This window comes from Choloepus didactylus, chromosome 9, assembly GCF_015220235.1.
Source record: "Choloepus didactylus isolate mChoDid1 chromosome 9, mChoDid1.pri, whole genome shotgun sequence".
NCBI classification, from domain to species: domain Eukaryota; kingdom Metazoa; phylum Chordata; class Mammalia; order Pilosa; family Megalonychidae; genus Choloepus; species Choloepus didactylus.
In genome coordinates, this window is record NC_051315.1 from 18,025,139 (window position 1) to 18,049,407 (window position 24,269).

At 36.9% G+C, this 24,269-nt stretch overlaps 1 protein-coding gene and 1 pseudogene across 2 annotated transcripts in view; both read right to left on the bottom strand.

Moving 5' to 3' along the window:
• The window catches only part of DPP10 (dipeptidyl peptidase like 10), a 689,331-nt gene that overhangs the window by 214,334 nt on the left and 450,728 nt on the right, over positions 1-24,269 (bottom strand). The window lies entirely within an intron of this gene.
• LOC119544467 lies at positions 21,847-22,995 on the bottom strand (annotated as a pseudogene).

The following is a 24,269-nucleotide window of genomic DNA, read 5'->3' on the forward strand; positions in this document are numbered from 1 at the left end:
GCAATAATAGAGGAAATAATTAATGAAAATTTCCCATCTCTTATGAAAGACATAAAATTACAGATCCAAGAAGAGCAGCGTACTCCAAACAGAAGAGATACGAATAGGCCTATGCCAAGACACTTAATAATCAGATTATCAAATGTCAAAGACAAAGAGAGAATCCTGAAAGCAGCAAGAGAAAAGCAATCCATTACATACAAAGGAAGCTTCATAAGACTATGTGCGGATCTCTCAGCAGAAACCATGGAGGCAAGAAGGAAGTGGTGTGATATATTTAAGATACTGAAAGCGAAAAACCGCCAACCAAGAATCCTATATCCAGCAAAGCTGTCCTTCAAATATGAGGGAGAGCTCAAAATATTTTCTGAAAAACAGACAATGAGAGACTTTGTGAACAAGACACCTGCCCTACAGGAAATACTAAAGGGAGCACTACACAGTGATAGAAGACAGGAGTGTGTGGTTTGGAACACAATTTTGGGAGATGGTAGCACAACAATGTAAGTACACTGAACAAAGGTAACTATGAATACGGTTGAGAGAGGAAGGTGGGGAGCATGTGAGACACCACAAGAAAGGAGGAAAGATAAAGACTGGGACTGTGTAATTTGGTGAAATCTAGAGTATTCAACAATTGTGATAAAATGTACAAATATGTTCTTTTACGAGGGAGAACAAGCAAATGTCAACCTTGCAAGGTGTTAAAAATGGAGAGGCATTGGGGGAGGGATGCAATCAGCATAAACTAGAGACTGTAACTAATAGAATCATTGTATTATGCTTCCTTTAGTGTAACAAAGGCGATATACCAAGGTAAATGCAGATAAGAGGGGGGGATCGGGGAGGCATGTTAGACACTTGACATTGGTGGTGTTGTCTGACTCGTTACTCTACTTTGATTTAAGGTTACTTTTCCTTTTGCTGCTTCCTAGCTGTGCCGGTTTGAATGTATTATGTCCCCCAGAAAAAGCCATGTTCTTTGATGCAATCTTGTGGGGCAGATGTAATAGTGGGGATTAAGTTGGAATGTTTGGATTGAGTTGTTTGCATGGAGATGCGCCCCACCCAACTGTAGATGATAACTGATGGGATATTTCCATGGAGGCATGGCCCCACCCATTGAGGGTGGGCCTTGATCAGTGGAGCCATATAAATGTGCTGACTCAGAGATGGAACTTAGTGCAGCTGTGAGTGATGTTTTGAAGAGGAGCAAGCTTGCTAGAGAGGAACGTCCTGGGAGAAAGCCATTTTGAGGCCAGAGCTTTGGGGCCACACCTCCATGGAAATAATTCAGTCAGAGTTTTCACCTACAGTTGGGTGAGTCAGATCTCCATGGAAACAACCTAATCCAAATATCCCACAAGATTGGATTAAAAGATCATGGCTTCTTCTTGGGGGACATAATATATCCAAACTGGCACAGTTGGTGAAAAGAAAAACAACAAACACTTCTGCCATAATAAGCTCTACTGAGCATTTCCCCTCCTCCACTCCACAAAAGCTACCTCTGTGCTAGGAATGGGACTTGTAACAAAAGATGTCATTGAATGCCAAATACCTATGTTGCTACCAATCCAGTAAAACACAGAGGCACCAGAGAGCCTGCTCCCTCATGCTTATTAATTCTAAAATACAGTTCAGTGGATTGGTGGTCTAGATTACATACCAACATCCTAACTGTAGGAGATTTCCATATTGAAGTAGAAATATGAGGATTATAGAAAGGCTAGACAAAAATGGTAAGCCACTTAAATGATTTTACCCAGTACAAAGACAAATAGAAATATATCATTTCATATAAATAATAATGCTAGATTCTTTAGCAAAATAAATCAGTCACTAGTTGGACACATTTTTCATTATGATTATTCTTGAATTTTATATGATGGCAGAGAAAAATAGGAATTTTGAAGACTTGTCCCAATAATTAATTAAAAAATCGGTATAGAAATTTGGTAAAAAAAATAAAATAAAAAGGTATTCTTATTTATAAGGTATACTTTATTACTTCCTAATAGATATAAAGACCCACATGATTGAGACAAAGCAAATCAGAACCAGAACAAAGACATTAATTTAATAGGAATATTAAAATAACAATTAGAAAAAGTATATACAACCAGAGAGAGAAAATGAAAGGAAAACATGACAACAAGAATTATAATGGAACCTAGGATAAAATGGTGATTTCAATTGGGCTACTGGACTTTAAGTAAAGTGAAGAATTGATTTGTTTTCCAAGGGATTTAAATTGTGTAAATAGGCAATACTTAATCTTTAGGCTCCAAATGCTCTACTGTATCTAAAGGAATCCTCCTCTCTCAGAGACATTTGTACAATAGGATTTTGGAATCAAAAAGAACTTCATAGCTTATTTAGCCTAAACCTCTCATTTTCCAACCAAATATATGATTTACCACTTTTACCATGACTATAGAAATGGTCATAGATATATTAAAAATGAGTCAAGCATCTAAAAACTGTCAATTTACCTGGCTATGCTATACATTGGGCAAGTGAAAGAAAGAAAAAGCAAAAACAATTACTATACTTCGATTTTATGGTCAAGAGATCCATAACACAGCTGTAAGCATGAGAAATGGACTTATGGAGCTGATAATGATAATGATAAGGGTGATCTGGTATGATTAAAGAATAAAGTAAAAGATGCTGATTCAGGAAAAAAAAAATACAGGCCTGGGATAGTGTGTTCTTTGGTCTGATTCTTCGCTTGCAGTTTTGAACATATCATCAAGAAATCTCTGGGTTATTTTTTTTTCCACTCTGTTTTATCTTTGGTGGCATTTTCAAAGGCTCCACTATAATTGTCCTAGGTTCAGTTTATCTTCCAAAATAATTGTGATGGACTAAGAACATATTAATAAGAAAATTCTTTCCCCAAGAGTCATGGGATATCTCCAAAATGAAAAAAAAATGATAAAGCTATAATTTATAACATGTGCACTGTAGAAAATACCACATTCATTCCAGGGAACATGATTAGAACTCCCACTATCATTAATACAGTTCTCACAAAGCTCTCGAAGATGTGTGCAATCATCCTCGTTTTACAGATGTGGTTACATAATTTTCACATGCTTACATTTCTACTAAGTAGGAGATGCAGATTTTTTGATTCCAAAGCCCGTGGGTTTTCTCCAAAGATAAAAATGGCCTAATTTCCAATCCCGCTTAGAAACAGCAGAGCCACTAAAAACAGTCATGTTATAAAGGTCACGTTGCCAACTTTGCCAGGCAGTCTCTTAACAGTTTCCCAACTTCTTATATTTGAGCTAAATTTTGGAACTTCAAAGGGACATTTTTTAAAGAAAAAAAAAAGACCTTATGAATGGAAACAACTCTTTTTTTTTTTAACTCCTCTTTACATAAAAAGTGCTCTGTATATATAGTACATTCTTACCTCTGACCTATATGACCACAAGGTATGGCTTCCTAATGGAAATACTGGGCTTGACCTGTGAAGTCGCACAGGGCTGTGTACTCAGAAGGGTCCTGCACTTGACTATTGCCATCTTAAAAACTCTAATAATTTTATTTTTGAACTTGTTTTGCAAATGAATTCCAATGGGATGATGGAACATGCAATGGGCAGAGGAGATAACTGTGATACGCATGTCCACCACTGCTTGCCACCCCATTCCCACACAGCATTCATGATGCTCCATGAGCACACAAATCTGATTAAAAAACCCATAATATACATAAGTTCAGTGAGATTCCATCAAGAAGATAAGCGTGTTATGTCAATGCCTGAATAATCAGAGGTGTTGACAGCCCGAAGAAACATGCTCCCATTTGAACCTGAACTTGCTTTGATTGCAGAAGGAAGGCAATGGTGGTTCTAAGAGACAAGGATAACCAAGGAACCTATTGCATTCTTTCTTGTGTTACTTCACTCTATTAGTCAACTGTTTACACTGGAAATGATGACTTTGAAGGAAAGGGAAAAATACGGCAACTCATAATTCCTTTTCCTTTAAGCCTTATTTTACTCTTATCTTGCTGGTTGATTTAAGAGGAAAGTAAAGGGCATAGGTATAACATGCACATATCAAGGAGTGAAATAAAAACCGAGTTAAGTTTTATGCAGCATTTCCACTGTTCTGATAAGAATAAACTATATATACATATAGAAGCTTCAAAATACACACTGTAATTTAGTTGATTATGCATATGAGATGTGTGCTTATATTTTCACTAAAAATCAGCATTGCATAATATAAGTGCAAATGGTAAAATTCGTGATAATTAAAATTTTGTTTTATTTATATAGAATGACACTGAATAGCAAACAAAAAACAATACAGCAAATAAAATTAAAAAAAAAAAAAGCAAATAAAAAACACTGAGAGACCATGGGAGAAACAATTTTTATATTGTATTACCATTAACAGCCTTTCCTTTCTGCTTTTTTTGAAAAAGAGATCTCACATTTTCATTTTGCACTGGGTCTCACAATTTAAGCAGCTGGTCTGACTACCAACCTGAGAGTTAGATTTTATTGGTGTTATTTATTCTTGTGTATTTCCACCATCCTGTTTTCTTCAGACATTTATCTAATTAAGCTGCATTTCAAAATCTTGAATAGAAAAATCAGCTTTGGTGTCTATTTCAAACTCTTGAATAGAAAATCAGCTTTGGTGTCAAAACACTTGCAATAATAAAGAAACCTGACATTCAGGAATGACACCACTATCAACTGAAATGGTGTTTCATCCTTTCAGTTGAGAGTATTTGGAACCCCAACCCCACTACCTCTAAATTTCCTGATCTGCAAAATCAAACAGGCGAAGAGGTAAAAACACAGGATTTGAATCTAAAGGTGAAGAAATAACACTAGATCTTCTTCTCAACAGCCAGTTGACCTTTGGCAGTAAGGTCAGAATTCCTGAGCCTCAGTTTCCCCTTCTGTAAAGGGAGTGATTTTAACTAGGTAATCCCTAAGTAGTTACTAGTTATATATAGAAAACAACATATGGAAAATGCCTGGCACATTGATGGATGCATAAGAGGTGTTCAATAAATAAAAGCTATTTTAAAATTGTAGGACAACCTATTTCTTCAATTAACCCCTGGGTCATGGATTTATATCATTAAATGACATAGTAACTAATTCCTTTGGGGCTGTTTGTGAGTATAATATGGCAAAACCAGAAAAAATGGCATATGCAAAAAAAAAAAAGAAAAATTTTTAATGACTAATTGCTTTTAGCACTTAGGATATGATTAATAAAAAATCATAAAAGAAAGAAATTTCCCTGGGGCTGTAGAACTGAACATAAATGAAAACAGATAAATTGTTCCTTTCAATAGTTAGTGACTGAATTGCTTTTTTCAAATAAAAAGACCCTGTGTCTTTGGAAAGTTCCCACTGTACTAGACATATAAAAACTAATCTTACTATTTTAAGCATTAGACCAGCATCTTATACCCACATGCATCCTATGAAAGTGCTGTCTCAACATAAAATTCAGTCATTTGGGAAAGAAATGTCTAAATCAAGCCACTGATTAGAGTTCAACACAAGTGACAAATTTTATTTCTTCTCATATTTGGATGCAGCCTTAGGGCCATGGCTGAATTGCAGCTTTTTGCAGTTGTATATTAACGCAGACTCGATGAGCATTTTGAATTGGAAACAGATTTGATTCCAAACTAAACATTTTTAAGTCATTTTTAGTGTAAAAAATAAACAGGCTTCCTTTCAGATTTAACATCTCAGCTAAGTTCCATTTCTAATGGTCTGCGATTCCTTGCAAAGTGAAGGTTAATAATGATTAATAAAGGGAATTAATAAAGGGAATATTAATAATTATTTTTGCAAAGATTTTAGACTATTCCATGTTAGAAAGAAAAGAATATTCAAAGATAAAGCCATTTCTATTTTTTATGTTAATGGAAATCTGCTTCCTTCAGTTATTCTTAAGAGTCTGTTCCTACAGTTTTAATAGATATGTAGCACCAAAGTTAACTGACAAGGTCATAGCTTCACAAACATCCCATATACTTGATTCAATCAGCATTACCCCCCCCCCCTTGAATGATAAAAACCAGTGCCTACTATCAGCCATAATGTATAGGTGACATTAACATTTTGGGGAATTAAACACAGCAAGCCAAGTCTAATGTTTGCTGCCAAGTTTAATTAAATATGAAGGAGAGGTTATAAGACACCTAATTTACCCTTAAGAAAAAAAGTTTGCCAGATAGACCTAAATAGGTTAAGTAAAGAGATTGGTGAGAGAAAGGACAACTAAATGGGTGAAACCAGAGCACATCATGCAGTATTAAGAAAGGATACTGAAGGGGAAGCAGAAAGAAACCTCTGTAGAATGAATATCAATTAAAAATCAATTTTAATCATTTTAAGCAGCTAACATTGCCTTTTTCAGATTGCTGCTGCATTAGCTAACCTTTACAGATAGAGATATGCAAATAATATTTAGGTATGGACTTTAAAAACAGCACAACAATCCAGGATAGGTGAATTCCTTCCAAACAGAATAGTTCACATAATTTATCTTGACAGTCTAATATACGACTACCACAGAAAATATCAATAGTTTTATTAATTTGGAATAATAAATCATGTTTAAATACTGAAAGAAGGACAAAATAATCTACTGACAGCTGCTAAAGAGGTTTCTCTTCAGACACGAATATTTAAATATTTTTTTCCAAAAGGAGTTTCCTATGTTTAAAGATTCAAGAGAATTTTGTTAAACTATTTATTTTTAGTAGCCATTAACATGGTAAGAATAGAAAGACACTTCATGCAAATTAAAATATATCTATCATTTTTTAATTTTGTGAGTATATCATCTCCCAAGCATGTAGATGGCTCCACAATGTTAAATAATCAATTAAAGCAATAATCAATGGCCAGCCACAGTAATTATAGGTCCCAGAGTAGGCTTATTGGCATGGTGCTAGAGAATTAGACACAGACCATAGGCAAGTAAAACACAGCAAGTAAGTGGACTACATTAGGGGGAAAGGTGAGAGTAATGAAGATTAAACAATTAAAAAAATCTTTAAAATAGACACATTAAATGATGGCTAGAAAAAAAAAAGACTGGAGAAAATAAACATATTTTGTAAGTTTCATAAATTTAAAGAAATGCATGCTTGTTTCAGATACACAAACAAGAATAAATATAGAACGTGATATATAATTTCATAGTTTTTAAATGTGTGGCTTTAAAATATGGGTAATGTGTTTCACTGTTTTTATTACCAAATTTGAATGAGTTTTTCTCAAAAAGCTATCGCTACTATTTTTCTCTTTAACCACTTTTAAGTTTATATAAACATACAAATTTTAATAAAATAAATGAACACAGAGATTTAAATTAAATTGATTCTTTATACATAATTATGTTTCAATGCCAATGGGATGAAATGCAATGTTAATTTTAATTACTAATCAAAGAAAGATGGTCATGTTAAAGTATATGAAAAAAATCACAATAAATTTCATAGAGAATGATTACATTTCTATAAAATAAATATGAATGCCAACATTATAGTTGTGATTCTATATAATCTTATGTATATTCTTGGGTAATTTCTTCTATGTAATATAGTATATTACATGAATTTTTAAATGTTTCTAATTTTCATATAATCATAAAACGTTTTTTCAATATTGCCTTGAAAGCTAAATGAAGGATTAATTCCTAACTAAAATTTATGATTTCTCTCCTCTCAGAACCACAGATTTACCTCTCCCCTTTTTTATGCAAAGATGTGAGGGAATGCACAATTCTTACATATTTTAAGAACTACATGAAAAACATCAGCAGTATACTGGAGCTGGCACAAGAGGCTGATACGGCTTCTTACTCCCCCTGAATTAAATATATAAGTATGTGATCTCCAAATTTTGATTTGAGCCTAAGTGCAAGTGCAAACAATCCATAATACGAACAATATCTTGCAAAGCATCACTTTCTTCCTGACTTTCCCGTATTAATTGATAGCCAGTCAACAAGGTGACTTCTCCAGTCTTTCCACTGGGAACTTAATTGAAAAATAAATTCTCTGACGATTAAAATCAATTCAGTAGGTAGGTGTTGAACAATTGTGTGATCAACCTCTTAATAACTTGTATATTTGGTAATTTTCTTCTCTCCTTGGTATAAGTAAGGAATAATTGTAAATTTAAAAGTAATTTTACCAAAAGAGGAAAAAAATGAAAACAAAGGCTTTGTATAATTGAATTGAAGCAAAAAAAATCCCAATGCATGTGCAAAAATGGTAGGTGCTTTTTAACATAACACACATAATGTATATTGTAGGGGTACAGATTATCAAGGTTCTTTTTCCAAATCTAAGCCCCAGAATTTAACTATAATTGTGAAACTGTGCTTATTTAGCCAAATACCTATTAAAGACATCTAAAGGAGTTATCTGTGACACTGTAAAAATGACCAAATGCAATAATTCCTTCAGCATAAAGTAGTAATGACTGAATTCTACCTCCAGTTAAACACATTTACATAACAAACGATGAAGTTTAAACAACAAACATTAATTGCTCTCCAAGTATCCACTTGGAAGGATAATTTGCAAAGAAATCCTGAAAAAGACAAGAGAAACTAGAAAATAAGTATAGAATATTTTAAAATGAGAAGAATAAGGCAGAATTTCATGAAGAAATCCAATCTAAATGTCAAAGTTGTAGGGATTGATGGCTGAAGACAGTTCTCTTTATTCCTAATAATTACTCTAATGAGTCTATCAGCTACTTTGTCTTGTACAAGCTAACAGTCATTGCACCTCTTTTGCCCTCTGCTGTCTTAATGGTGACAAAGACACACTGGGATTGAGAGATATTGATTGGTCAATAAACAATAAAGACCACTATCCTGACTCTTTAATGGGTAATCATGCAGGAGATTCATTGCTTAAATATGTAAAAAAAAAAAAAAGCATACTGTGTTCCCTAAAGACAATATTTTTTAAAGCATAATTTTCATGCTTTTTGTGACTGATGGAAGATCTTCCAAATTCCTGATTTATAGACTTTTTGTTTACTTATGCAATCACATTGCCAGTTTAGTATATTTCCTGATCTATTTTTCTATTTTTTCATACTTCTCTTTTCAAGGATTTTCTACAAATAATAATTTTGAAAAATAAATTGTATACCTGTTTTCATTCAATGCATATATCCATTAACATTCCAACAGAAAGAAATTTTAATAAGGTTTTTCCCTCTAGTATGGCAAAGACATTTTGGGCTTTATAAACTTCTTTTTTTGTTGCCTTCATTTGGATACATTTAGAATTTAACTTTTGACATTTTTTATGATTAGTAAGATATTGTAAAATGCATGTGATGAACCTAACATTGCACAGAGCATGGGGAAAATAGGTTAGAAAGAACTTGTTTCTAGATTCAAGGAAAGCAGTATCAAATTAAGTAGAATGATGTGTAAACAGTCCTGATATACTTAGATCTAATAGAGTGAGGATATACTAGAGGACTTTACAAGTTTTCTGTTTTATTATTAATAAAAGGGTTCTTAGAAAAATTCATTTTGATAGTTTTCAGAGTAGATCTGGTATTCAGACAATTAAAACTGCTTTTACTAACTGAGGGAACTTGGAGAGGCCATTCAATTTCTCTGAGCTATAATAACTGCCCCCTCCCCGCTCCTGACACACACACACAAATAAAATAAATGTGGACAATGGAACCTGCCTCATAGGTCACTGTGAGAATTAAATGAAATAATGTAATTAAGATATACTCTATAGGGCTTAGCCAGCTGCAGATCATGAATAAAAGAAAGCTACAGTCACCTCCATTCTCTTCCTACTTCTCATTTTATATATTCATGCTTAACATATGTTGTCCTGTTGAATGTACACTTGCTTCCAAGGAATAGGTTTCACCACTTGGAAAAGGGGAGTTGGAATCATCCAGACCGGAGAGTGAGCATAGGTTAAGAGAATGTACTTCACATGAGTCTATGGAAATTTGTAAGTAGTTAATTGAGGGTAGAATTTAGTGCATATGTGGGGAACAGTGGTAGAAAATGAGGCTGGAAATAAAGAGTAAACGCCTACTGTTAGGAGCATTTAATGGGGTTCAAAGGAGTTTGAATTTCATTTCGAGAGTGGGGATCCCTAAGACATTTTTAAGCATGTGGATGGCAATTAGAGGCATTGTTTTAAAAGCTAATCACTGGTAGTAATGAGAATGTATTAGAATAGGATAGAGCAGGAGAAGACAGGGCTTAATGTTTCTTCTCTGTAGTCATCATTTATTACTCTAAGAACAATTTTTAATTATTTCTCCAAATGGTCTTAGATAAATTTCATTTTATGCTTTGCCTAATCTTTCTGATTCCTAAATCCTATATCTGTAATTGTAGTTGTCTGAAATATTTGGAGTCAGCAAATGTACCCTTTGCCAACATTTCTCTCACTCTGCTTTTCATCTATTGTCTTTTATTTTGACCTTGTTTTGTACTTTGTATCTTTCGTGTATTAATATTCTAAATTTTGTTCATCTACCTCTAATTCATGATCTCAATTATTCACTGAATAAACATTTACTGTGCACGAACATGGACTAGGCTTCATTTTCACTTATGCTTTCCCCCTTGTTGTGTAAAAAAAATAATTATAACTTTAATTTTGAGAATACATTTTTCAATGATTCCACAAATATTTTTCTCCCTTGAAAATATTGTAATAGATAACAGAAATAAACCCTATCTGTTAGGAGCTATTGGCTGCCAGGGCCTGTGTTATATATTCCATTTACCAAATGATTCATAATCTCTATGCTTCTCAGAGTTCTCATCTGTAAAATGGGTGTAATAAGTGTATATAACTCATAGTTTTGTTATAATTTAATGCATTAATTTATAAAGCACTTGGAAGCACTTCTGGCACATACCATGCACCAATAAATATTAGCTATTTATTATATCGCTAATATGAATCTTTTAGCTAGTATTCATTTTGTCCTCACAAGATTACAACAATATATTATAGTTTAGCTAGTATTCATTTTGCCCTCGCAAGATTACAACAATATATTATAGCTAAGAGAACCAGGCCTTAAAGATGAAAATTAACTTGTCCAACATTGCAGATAAGATTAACTTGAATTCACATATATCTGAATCTTAGAACTTGCTTTTAACCTACACATGTCATTTGACTGCTGTACTTCAGATAGGCATTAAAAACATCATTCTTTCTTATAGCTAGAGGAACCCTAAGGTTCAAACCAGTTTGATTCTGCTTGCTCAAAGAGCTGGGTATGTCACTGTTTGTTGGTAGAAAGAATGGAATTTTTCAAAATGTAAAAAGGCTGTTGAACCATAGAAACTATCTGATCACTTTCTTTAGGGCCGTTAAAAAAATGCATCATCTCTGTCTTTTTCCAGTCCCTACATGGTATGATCAACATTCATTGATCAGATGTTATCTGTCTTTACTCTGAATGACAGTACGGCAGTGTCCTGGGGATCACCCCAGTAATATCCATACTTTTTATCTCCATATATGTGGGAAAACATTTGGCTTCCAAAACAGTCATTCCTAATAATCAGTTGGCTCTCTCTCTCTCTAACTCCTTGACTTGCACATTAAAATTATTTTTCTCCTTCTAATTGCTTAATAAAATTAATTAACTTTCGACTTGGGTAAACCATTTTAGAAGAGAATTCAGAGTGGAAAAGGAAAGGATGAAAACAGAAGAATAAAAGGTCCCAGTTATGTTCTTAGAAATCTTTTAATGTGACATCCCACCTTTCATTTGGAGTAGCATTAGTTTTTGTATAATTTACCAAATAGACCAATTTAGCTGTCTAGTTCTATTATAAAAACAGGGTTGGCTGATTCAGTTTTGTTTAGCTTTGGCTTCTCTCTCTCTCTTTTCCTCTTTCTCTCTCTCTCTCTCTCTCTCTCTCTCTCTCTCTCTCTCTCTCTCTCTCTCTCCCTCTCTGCCTGTAAGCCTGTTATTTCCATTCATTTCTTCTTCTATCCAAAAACGGTCTAGCCCCAGATACTGCTGGATTCCGGGGCACAAAGAGACAGGACTCACTCCTGCCCTCAAGTTTCTAACCATCTGGTGAGGAGGAAACAAAACATAAAAACACTGTAAATTACCACATGAATTTGGTGGGTGGTGAAATGGTACACAGCATAGTAGGACTGGGTTGTCTGTGAAGCGTGTTTGCTAAAGTTTAAGGAGAGAAACACTAGAGGTGAGTCTTAAGAAACTAGCAGGAGGATTTTGTCGTCTTGGGCAAAAAGCCTAGGCACCTGGGGGAGCAGAGGCATAAGAGGACTACAGTAGCTGAGCAATGCTAGAGCAGGAAATGCCATGGGGAGAAAAGGGGGGTAGGGGGCTGGGAACAAGCAGGGGCACAGTGTGAAGGGACCAGGGTACCACTCTAAGAACAGACATAAATCTGTAAACAACAGAAAGTTACTTTCTTTGTTCCCAGCAGGTGTGTTATATGTCCAAATATATGAGAGAGGACCATCGCTTTGGCAGAAATGCGCAGAGAAGATTGGAAGAAGGAGGGGCTACAGTCAAAACTAGGCTTATAACTTACCAATTCACATACTTCACAAAGTTAAAAATGCAGCTATCCTCATTAGTGCAAATACATTTCCCCCCTAACCCCCACCCCTATGCCAGCACGTGCATTTATCTTGACTCCAATTTTCCAAGATCAAAGAGATAAGAAATCGTCATGTCAGAAAAATTACTCAGTGAAAACTTTAAGATGTTCCCAGAATGATCACATTAGCTAGGGAATCTTCTTTGGATATTACAGGATTCAAATTGGCTGACAGGCACTTTTGAATATTTAATAACTTCTGTGGAAACACCACAATGACTGAAATTCTGTGTGGCTAAAATCTGTTGATTCAAAATCTATTGTTAAAGTGAGGCCATCCAAGAGGGAACTGAGTACCATTTACAATACAGAAATTATCTGTGCCAACAAATTAGCCCTGGCCACATGGAGAATATCATAAACTAATTTTTATTGTCTGTTTTCTGCCAACAAGTCCAGAAGTTCATTGAATTGCCATGTGACATACTGGGAACAAAAAGTATATCTCAGTTCTCCCATACTGGAGGAAAGGTGATATTTTCCAAATGACCTCAATAGCAACCAACCTCCTTTGTTGGAATTAAAAATAGAAAGAAATTCTCATGGTCAGTTGTAAGCCAGATATAAGGAAAGAAGGGAGGAGGAAAAACGAGATATGTTTATTTTCTTGCTATTTGAATTAATATGAAAGATTGAGGGAGTCTGAACTCTGAAAATATGGGATAAGTCTCCATTTTAATCATAGTGTCTAAGGCAAAAAACACAGCCCATGGTGCTTATAAATCCACATGGTGAAGGAATGTAAAATTTAATTGAATTCTCTGCTTTTTCACCAGTTAAAAGTATAACACTGTTAGCTCCAAAGATTATTTTAAAGTAGTCTAAAAGCAACTTAAACTTATTCTAAAAGATAATATTAAAAAAGAAATATTAAAAAGACATTTGTCAATGACTTCCTTAAAAAATCATGTGTCTGTGTAAAGAACATCTTGAAGAAGTACTAAAGATTGAAAGAAAAAAGTATGCATATGGAAAAATTCAATCCTTAAATGTATTTTGAACTTAATATTAACCATTGACTATAATATTCTCCTTATAAATTCTCATCTTATTTTGTTGGTTGTAACTTAATCCTGTCAAAGTCCATTATGATCCCTTTGATTATTAATGAACTCAGAAAATGTAACGTAAGAGTAGCTCCTCTCACTTACTTTGGAGGTTTGACCCTGCACTTGTGCCATTTATAAGCATGAATTCACTAATCCTTCCAGGAAAGACACATATTTCCTGTCATTAATATTCCCATTCTTGTTGATGTATTATCTGCTTCTTCTCTTCTTTACCATTCCATTGAATTTTCTCTAGATTTTACTCCTTTCTTTCCACCAATGCTGGGCAGACACATTTTGAGCGTGAACTCACAGTTCCTTTGAGGACCCACCTATGGAAGGAACTATGCCAAGACTCAATTACTGCTTTGCTATCCCACATCCCACTGGGTTTGTGACTCTACTCCATTAATATATTACATCTTGACTCATTCTACCTTTGCTAGGTACTAAGGGAACAAAAATGAATGGTGGAGAACCTCCATATGATTTCAATTACTGCTGGCTTTCCAACTGGGTTGGAGTCTCTACTCCATTAATCTGTGAATTCTCACTGCACTCTACCTTTACTATACAGGTTTTCTCATTACCTACTCCACCCCTTAGGATAATTGACGCAAATTAGTTAGGACACCCTAGGCTACAAAAACTTACCATGGGTTACTTTTAAACAAAAGAATTGTAAATGCTCAACATTCTTCTTGTTCTAGTGGAGCCTTCCCATGGTCCCTTAAGTGAGAAAATTGCTTCTATCTCTCTTTGTTAGCTAAATCGAGGTACTTTCTATCCCTCTGGATGTACATACTAAAGTAGTATCATTAAATAAGTTTGTCCTCCTTCCAAAGAATAAAAGCAATGATGGAGTCTTTACTGGGTGGATTTAGTCACAACACCACCCAAGTTCTCATAGTCCTTTGCTTATTAATTAATTTTGTATCAAAACTATTTTTAAACAGCATTTCCTTATTCTATTAAAATTACTTGTTTCATATAGCAAAACTTTTTGCCTGTGTAATGTTATATATGAAATTTCTAGCACAATGTCTAGCACATATTGCTACCAAATTATTGTTGACTGAAAGAACTAATGAATGAGTACAATCATTGTATAACTGCACAGAGAGATTTAGAAAGGTAACTATGCACCACTTTCTCCTCCTCAACTACCTAATCCCTCTGTGTGAAATTCTAGCATTAGGAATGCATTTCTCTGGGCTAATGTTTACAGGGACCCTTGTTAAATCTGTTATACTGGTGACAGAAACACTACTCATCCTTTGACTGCAACACACTTAGGAAAGAAAAGGCCTTGAAGTGATTTTCAAAGGCCTAGGACCTCCTCTTCCTTCTTGCTGTCCATGCATCAGGGGCCCACAGGAATTGCAACTATAGTATATAGGTAACATCTCTAGTCTCCAGAGTTCACAGGACAGTCCCTTCATCCCATTTTGGGGGGAATATTCTTTCTAGTTACTATAAAAGTAATTACAAGCTATGAATTATGAGCTACCAGTTGTGATGAACTTATATAAAATTATCTTCCTCCTCTTTTGATACTGATAGAGGAGCAATCAGTGACCTCAAAGTTGCAGAAAACTGCATTACCAAGTGACTTCATAGAATTCTAGAAGTGCTAAGTCAGAAAAAAATTTAGTAAATGTACAATTCAACCTCCCCCTAGTTTAGAGAGGAGGACTTTGAGATTCAGGTCAACTTTGTAAGAACGTGTTGGAAAACAGTCTGTTTAACCTGCCAGAATAAAATGTTTTGAAAATAAGATTCAATCAGAAGACCTAACAATATTTGTTGAATGTCAACTGAAATCATTTAGTATAGCTACCCATATGATATTCTGTATCCTACAACTCAAGGTGGGCAAAGGAAATATCTAAATGTATGCTAAACACACACAGACACACACACACACACACACTCACACTCATGTCTCAGTGATACTGCATCTTACATCCAAAGTAGAAGGCATTGGTATTTCAGCTGAACTAATAGCACAGCTGTGACTGACTGTGTTACCACAGCCCTCCTGAGATTCAATTTTAATTTTTGCTTGCACACACTGGTTCCCTTATCTCTGTTTTCTTGATATAATTCTAGAACTCCCCCAGATGCTATGTTATGCAATTCCTGTCTTACCAATAGTCAGGCTGTGCTCCTATTCCCAGTGCTGACAGCCCTGCTGTATGACCTTTAAAGATCTAAGTAGGATGTGCTATTTTGAAAGACTTCCTTGGTCACTGTGAGTCTACCAGACCCAGGAAGATTATGCTACAGTCTGCTCCCCACTACTCTAGACAGAAGCAGGACTGGTATAGTAATGATGAGCATATAATAGCAGTTAGTAAATCTTTTTAGAATAAATTAATAACTGTAATAAATAGAGCAAAAGAGCAACAGAACGTGTGTGTGTGTGTGTGTGTGTGTGTGCATGATAGGATGGGAAGCATCAGTTAGTGTTATATTTGGTCCATTTAACAAAAAAACAAAACAAACAAGCAAAAAGAAAAAAATCTCAACTGTAGTTGCTTAATATGATCAGGCTCTTCTAATTTTTCCAGCTAAAATACTTAGATTGTGCTTTTGCTCTGGTAATTCTTACCTCATGGTCATGATTTGGCTGCTCCAATTTGTCCTTAATGTTTTATGTAAGGAGGAGGAGGGGGTAGGAAGACTTGGCGAAACTTCCCCAGAAATCCCAAACAGATTTTTGCTTCTATAATACCAGAGCCTGAACATTATAAAGTTTTCATAGAGCAAGGAAGAAGGGGGTTGCTCATGATGACAGTTTGGTTGAGGTTCAGATTTCCCACAGCTTCACACAAATAATTTGCCATTCACGAAACTAATTTTTACATGGGGGAAATGAAGTATTCAGACTAAAGCATGGATTGCAAAACCACATGCCTTTAGAGTCTAGGAAGATGATGCAAAGAGTAAAGAGGAGGGTGGGGATTAAATAGTAGGGATTACAGGGATCACCTGAAAGGAGATGGAGCGTCTTAACTACAGCTGATCGAGGTCATGTAAAAATGTGCAAGTGATTTTTCTAATTCTTCCAAATAAACTGAAGATCACCATGCTGTGTTACCCGCCCCCCCCCCCCCCCCATCTTCAATGGTGTAACTCAAGGAAGTGAAACACATGTGGTTATTGGACTTTGCCTGTCAGGTGAGAGTTTAGGAATTCAAGACAGTACCAGTTCTCAGAGTCTTTTTAGTTAAAACAATCTGCTACTTGGCTCCCTACCTGACCCTATTCCAGAATAATCTTCACAGCTTCATCAAGATGAACATTTAAAATGACAGGAGGCAAAAACAGAAGGTCAAAGGATAAGTCCCTGTCCAATTTGCGTTTGGCATCTGACTTTGTCACTCTATGGGTTTTCCTATCTTGTTCACCATTGCAAATAACCACAGAATCCAATTATGTTGGACATGTTTACGTTTCAATATACATAATTACATCTTTGGTGGGTATAATGTCTACAAAGTGCATTAAATTATGGGGACAATTTATACTGGTTGCTGAACTCCACCCCACACTGGTAGTCAAAGAATAACTAAACAAAGGAAATTGTTTGTTTGTTTGTTTTTCCTATGGGTTAGACTTACATGTCTGAGTTTGTCTAATTTGCAAGATGGGTAGCAACAGCTGATGTGCAGCATGTGACTGGATTTAGAAGTGCTGACTGGCTCACCAGAGAATCCAATCCAACCAACCTGGTCGTCCAGTCAGGTGCTGATGGAGCCAGTGATGACATCAGAGACAGAAGAGCAGCACCAAAGATGAGCACAAGGACTATGCTAAGCATCTCTACACTGACCTCTAAAATATTATTCTCAAATATTCCAAAATGGAGTGTGTAGAAGATGGCTTGACCTGGCCTGGTCTAAATATGACCACACTCAAAATAACCAACTAAGCCAATCATTGACACAAAGGAACTCATAAATATTTGTTAAATCAATGGCTATCTTAATAACAGCAAAAATCTGGGAAAAGGACTTACAGGATTTCATGAGTACAAACCCAAAACAAAACAAAACAAAACAAACCCTTGTGATGAGTTTTCTAAAAGCATGTTGAATTTAGCTACTTTCATAAGCAAAAATTAATGGTTCTAAGAGTACAAGTAATCCTGGTAATGTAACAAGGGCCTTGGAGAATAATTTTGTTAATATAACTTCATATGAGCTCCCTTCCCCCAATTCCATCTAGACTTCTGAGTTAACCACTTTGTCTCTTGTATTAGTCCACCATATCATGGGTTCACTTTTACTCGCCTTTTCTAATACTTGTGCAGAATGTGGATTTCACAATCTGCACAAAGGAGATCCCTCGAGCCTTCAGTTTCAGTGTCTTCTTTTTTAATCTTTCTTGCTATTACTGTTCTTTATTAGCAATCGTGTTAACTGTAAAATACAATGGCTTGATTCTTTAATCTCTCTATCACCGCCAAAGTAGCCAGTGTCACAGGGAAGTGTCTTGAGCAATAAAGAAGGAAAATTGTGCTGAGCATAACTTTGAACTACAGCGACAAGTTGCACATACTGTAACAGCTAATATAATAAGACTAACCCACGAAGGTCATCCATTTCATGGAATACTAATGCTGCCACACATACTCTTTTTATGTTTTTTTTTCACCTAAAGAAGTTTATTGTCAGGACTAAGACTGGCTTTAAATAGAAAATCTGAGGAAATAAAGTAAATTGAATTTATTCCTCTCTTTTCCCTTATCAATACATGCTAAATAATTTTAAAGTCTTCATTTTACAGGGGGCATTCCTTATCATCTTTTGATTCTTATTAGTAACCTACTGACAGTCTTTAAGCAATGACAGATGAAGCCAATCTATTTAATTAAATTAATAGCCAAGTTAATAATTCAACAGGTTACGTAAGTTAACTCAATTAGCACCTTTTGAATCTATGATCATTTATATGTTCTTATCTGCTAATCATCATTAAATTATCTTAACAAGGCATCACCATCTTTCTATTTAAACATGCACCCATTTTGAAAAGAGTATTTTGGTGATTAGAGTTACAATAATGTATAACATGCAAATACCATATTTACAAATCTCTTATCTAGAGTTACAATAATGTATAACATGCAAATACCATATTTACAAATCTCTTATCTAACCACATCAAATCTGATTGTTTGGAAGCCAATACCCTACCCAGTCTCGTGTTGAAGAAGAGTTTTCTGAAAGTGATCACCTTAAATTCTCCATGAGTTTTCTGCTCAGTACTCTAGTTGCCTAACGGGGGTATTGGCTCCAAGCTCAACTAGTTCTGTTCTATTATTTCAGAACCTGTGGCTGAAAAGGAGGACACTTGCTAACAGTATCTTATATGGAATGACATAAGAAAAGGTTTTCTTTGAAGCCACCAGTATCTCATATTTTCCCTGAATCTGGCCAGCCACTAAACTGTCAGGTGTCTGTGAGATCCTCTGGTCACTCCCATTTGTTCTTCCATTTATTCAGCAAATGGATTGAACCCAGTATATGACAGGTAGTCTTCTAGGTATTAAGGATATGAGACAAAGACATTTGCCTTCATTGAGCTTATGCTTTAGTAGCAGGAAACTATCAGTGCATATGTAAATTAATTAGTAAATTCACATGTGATAAGATTATGAAGCAATAAAGCAGAGGAGAAGAGATTGGACTAATTGATTTAAGCTGGTTTTAGAAGGTCTCTGAGGAGGAATTATTCGAACAGAAAGAGAAAAACAAGACAAAGGTAGAAATGAGCTGGGCATGTCTGAAGATTTGAATGTGGAGAACCAAATGGAGACTGTTCGGAGGCCTGGCCAGAAAAACTGATGGGGGCAAATCATAGAAAGCCTTGAAGCCATGGCAAAGCTTACTCTACTCTTTTTTGCCAGGGAAGGATAGGATCTAAATACTCTGAGTAGATAACAGACCTTGGGGAAGCAGAGGGAAAACAGGGAGATCGTTTAGGAGATGGCTGTGGTAAGACAGAGATGATGGAGGCTTGGACTAGTAGAAATAGTCAAAATACAGCAGCTGGATTTGGGATGCTGGAGATAATGGTGATGATGCAGGAGAGCTTCCCTACATACACATGCTGTATATCATCCAATACATATCAGTCTACTTACTTTCAAAGCTCTTTTATATTTTTTAATCATATTCATCCTGGCAGGAATTCACCAAGATATGGAAAGAGACATAGCTTTACCGTGATTTAGCAAATTGATAACTAGCCAAATGGATTTAAGGTTGAAGTAGTGAAATATTTTATTTTATAACTTAAGATTTTATAATACCCCTGTGTAAAGACCAGTTCTTACTAAACATCTTACATGTGGGAGAATTTGCTAATATCTAAGGCAACTCAAGAAATCTGGGCCAGCTCTGATTGTTAGAAACTTGCCAGGTAATCTAGCTTCCCTGAATTCTGGGCCACACTTTAGCTTCTACAGCCAAACTTATCTTTACAGCTGCAGTGTGAATCCACCACCTTCTCACTCATTGCTCCTTTGAAAACACAGTTAAATAACTTGACCAAAGTGAGTTCATAGCATTGCTCCCAAAAAGGTAGGCAAAGAAAATCTGATTTTGCTTATACACCACAAAAGTAATATCATATAAACAAGCCAGACATGTTTTGTTATTTTCCTGAGAAAATACATGAATACATAAGTATACTAAGGACAGCAAAAGATGGAGCAATTAGGGAGTTGTTTTTGTAGGTATTGGATCCAGAGAGAGGGAGGAGCATGAAGCAGGAAATAAAGCAAGTCCGATGTTCTCATTCTTCCTGGTGTTGATTTTCCCAGACCCTTCCTTCATATATGTCTAGTTATCTTATTTTGAGGTCTTGGCCTCCAGGACTTTTTGTAGAAGTCAACGCAGACTTAGTTTACAAGGAGACCATATAATATCTGCTTCCCTGAGGGGTTCTCACTGATGTATGAGTAGCAAGCATGTCGATAATTAGGAAAGTATGGACTTTTACCCCATTCAATAATCAAAGGATACAGTTTGGAACCAAACAGATCTAAGTTAGAATATGGGCCCTGTCACTTATTAGATATATGACTTGAATAATTTATTCACCATCTCTAGCTTCAACTTTTTTTTCTTTAAAAAATTCTAACATCTACCATCTACTCTACTAGTTTTGTTTTTTGTTTTTTGTTTTTTAGATTTTCATTTATGCATCTCATTCTCTAATTCAGTCTCTGGTCTTAATGCTGAATACAGTAGAACCTCTTAATAAATGCCTGATATAACTTTGGCATGAATTAGCCACTCAGCAAATCATTGTTTCAAACTATACTGCACAGAAGAATGATCTGAGAATCTTGTAAAAAATGTAGATTCCTGGATATGAACCCCAGAGGTTCTGATTCCTAGATTCCTAGATCTAAGAAGGGGTTCTTTATTCAGCACAATTCATTCATTCTACACAGCAAAGTACAAACATAACATCATCTAAAGTGCTACAAAGTTACAAAACTCAGAACAGGAACTTTATTGTACTGACTATACAATAAAAGCCAAATAAGCAATGGACACTTTGCAAAACTAACCTGCAAAACCATCATGACTGATGGCTGCAGTGGGTGCTACGGTGATCCTGCTGAGCTGGCTCTCCAGTTGCTGGTCAATTTCAGAGAGAGGGAGGCATGGGGTGTGTGCACACAAGCACAAATAAAGAACCAGTCATACCAACAAATGCAGGGCAAGGGGTGGGGGCTCTTCTTGGGGCGCTCTGACTCTAGGGATTAGGAGAGGACTTGTAGCAGAGGGACCCTGGACAGGGCAACAGGAAGGGGAGCTGCATAAATGCTCACCCATGTTCCCCAAGGGCCCACCAGGGGCATGACCACCTCGCAGCTTTACCTACCATCCCTGTTGGCTCTGCCTCTCAATTAACTCCGGAATCTGGAGCTGGTGAGCTTTCCAGCAAGAACCACTGGAGGGCATTTTTATAGGCATCACTCCAAGCCAACAGCCCTGTGGGTCAAACTCAGCCTTCAGAGGAAAAGTCTCAATTGCTGCCTTGGAAGCCTGCCCATGAGTTAGGGATTTCCTTTCCTGCCTATCTGCCCTTGGCTAGAAAAGTGAAAAACCCGTAATCGTATGGGAGCTGTAAGTTCCAGGGGGCGAGGGGCTTATCGATCCTGCTTTACATTTACAGCAAGGAGTTGGAGCAGGAGCGGCTTCCGTGGCCGCCGCGGCTAGGGGACCAGGAGCGCCAGCGCACAGGAGCCCTGCGCCTGGGGTCTCCTCATCCGTGGGGGTGACCTGTGCCACATGGGAGGTGGTGGCAGCATTCTCCTGGGAGGGCTGAACCGCCTGGGTGGATGGCCAAGGCCGGGGGGGGGGGCAGCACAGCTGTGGCAACGAGCTCCTGGCCAGCTATTTGTCCTCCATCCTTGTGTTTCAGCGCCTTCTCTGCTTCATCCGGATTCTCAATCTCAACACAGGCGTAGCCGTTGGAAAGATGGACTGCATCCTTTCCACAGGCATGCCAATCGTTTTAAATTTCCCATAGGTAGAAAATAACTCCATGATATGATTTGTGGTCACACTCCGGGTGAGCCTTCCCAGTGTGCACTTTGGTGGGTTTAGGGGAAGGACTCTGCCTTTTTCTTTCCTTGTCATCTCTTTTGGGTGGTTTGGATTTGGAGTGGGAACCCCACCTTGTCGTGTCTGCGCCGAGAAGGACTTGGAGAGTCTGAGGAGCTGCTGGAGCTGGAGCTGGAGCTGCAGGATGTGCTGGAACTTCCCGAGCTGGAGGCGGAAGAGGAGCTGGCACCACCACTTGAGCCCGTGCTGGTGCTGGAGCCGGAGCTGGAGGCGGAGCTGGTGCTGCTGCTGCCGCTGGAGGCGCTGCGCCTTTTCCGGGTTTTATCCCTGCCGCGATCCTTCACGCTTGACTCACTCCTCGGTGGCCCCTTTATCTTTAGAGCGATCCTTGGACTTCTCAGAGCGGTCCTCGCGTTCGGTAGGAGGAGGAACCCTAGTGCTGGACTTTTTATTATTTTCTTTGACTCCTAGCAAGTTCTTCTTTTTCACTCATGATAAATCCCTTCTCCCCTTCTGAAGTGTTCAAAGCAGCACTGGCGGCCTCACGGATCTGAACTCTGACCGCTTACTCGATTCTGAGAAATGATCCCTAATCAACTGCAATTTTCTCCAAAGAGCAGCATCTTTCCGCCGCTCGCACCGCCTCTCGCTCTCCTCAGCCCAGAAATCCATAGTTTAATAAGCAAATCAAACAATGCTGCCATGTATTTAGTATTTGGAAGAAAAAAAAGTATAACAAGTTTGATCTATAACTTCTTGTCATCTCAAAGGTAAATCCTGCATCAATTCAGCTCCTAGCGCAAATTTTCTGACTCTTGACCTCCTACATTCTGACATGACTTGTAACACAGAAGTCAACTGCCTGGACTCTGTTTTGCCTATTGGCCCTGGTTCTTTCTGTTTGTCTTGTGCTTTAGAATCTGATCCAGACTTCCTAATTTTACTAAGTTACATGGAAACCACTAGCTTCTCACCAGAGTGGATGCTGGGTTGTGTTATATCAGCCTAGCCAATCAGCGCAGGATATTACATTCCCAAGTACCTTTTCTGATACTTTCAGGTTAGAATCGGCCAGAAGAAGTACTGGTGTTGGATATGAAAGTTAGAAGTGAAACAGAAGCCACAACTCATAGAAGATTTTCATGCACACGACACCTTGAGGTATAGACAAAGAGACATCTGGCAAGGCCCAGCTTATCCTTACTTTCCTATCTGAATCCAGCCCATCTTTCCAGCTGCTGCCCTACAGGTCAGTGGCACCTCTAGAACTGTCACTGGGCACTTGACTGTGTACCCACAGACATGGGAGCTCTGAGAGGCAACATTTTCTCATAGACCTTGCCTCTGTTTCCCCCTTCACAAGTCCATTTTGCGGCAGGATGTGTTCGAATTCTTGGATTTCCCTGAATGCTCTGGCCAGTCTGCCTGGGTCAGCGCTTCAGACAAACTCTTTAATGATTCTTTCTCTGATCCTCCTACTCATCCTTAAAGTCCTTTACTTCACCTGCTGCTCCCACTTCTGTGTAAGGCCTAATTCCTATAGTAAATTCCTTATTCCAGTGATGTTTTTAGTAGCTATTTTGTTGACTATAATAAGAGGGATAAATACACTAAAACAACTCAACTGCCAGTCTAGACCGCTCATATTTTGCAATCCATAGAACAGCAAGGACATCAAAGGAAAACTCAACAGGACAATTGTAAACTAACCTTTTTTTTTTTTTTTTAACATAACACCAAGTTATTTTGAGTGAACTATACTGAAAATAAACAGAATTTCTCAGGCATTCCTATTTTATTGCTAGAAATAAATACTGATAGTTTAGTCACAAAACTTTTACCTGACATTTTGACCTAGAATCCAAGATGTGAGAGAGGAAAATGTCAACTTCTGTCTCCTGAAGGCTTCTGTTTTATAGGCACTTGGATCTAGCCTTGGAGATAAA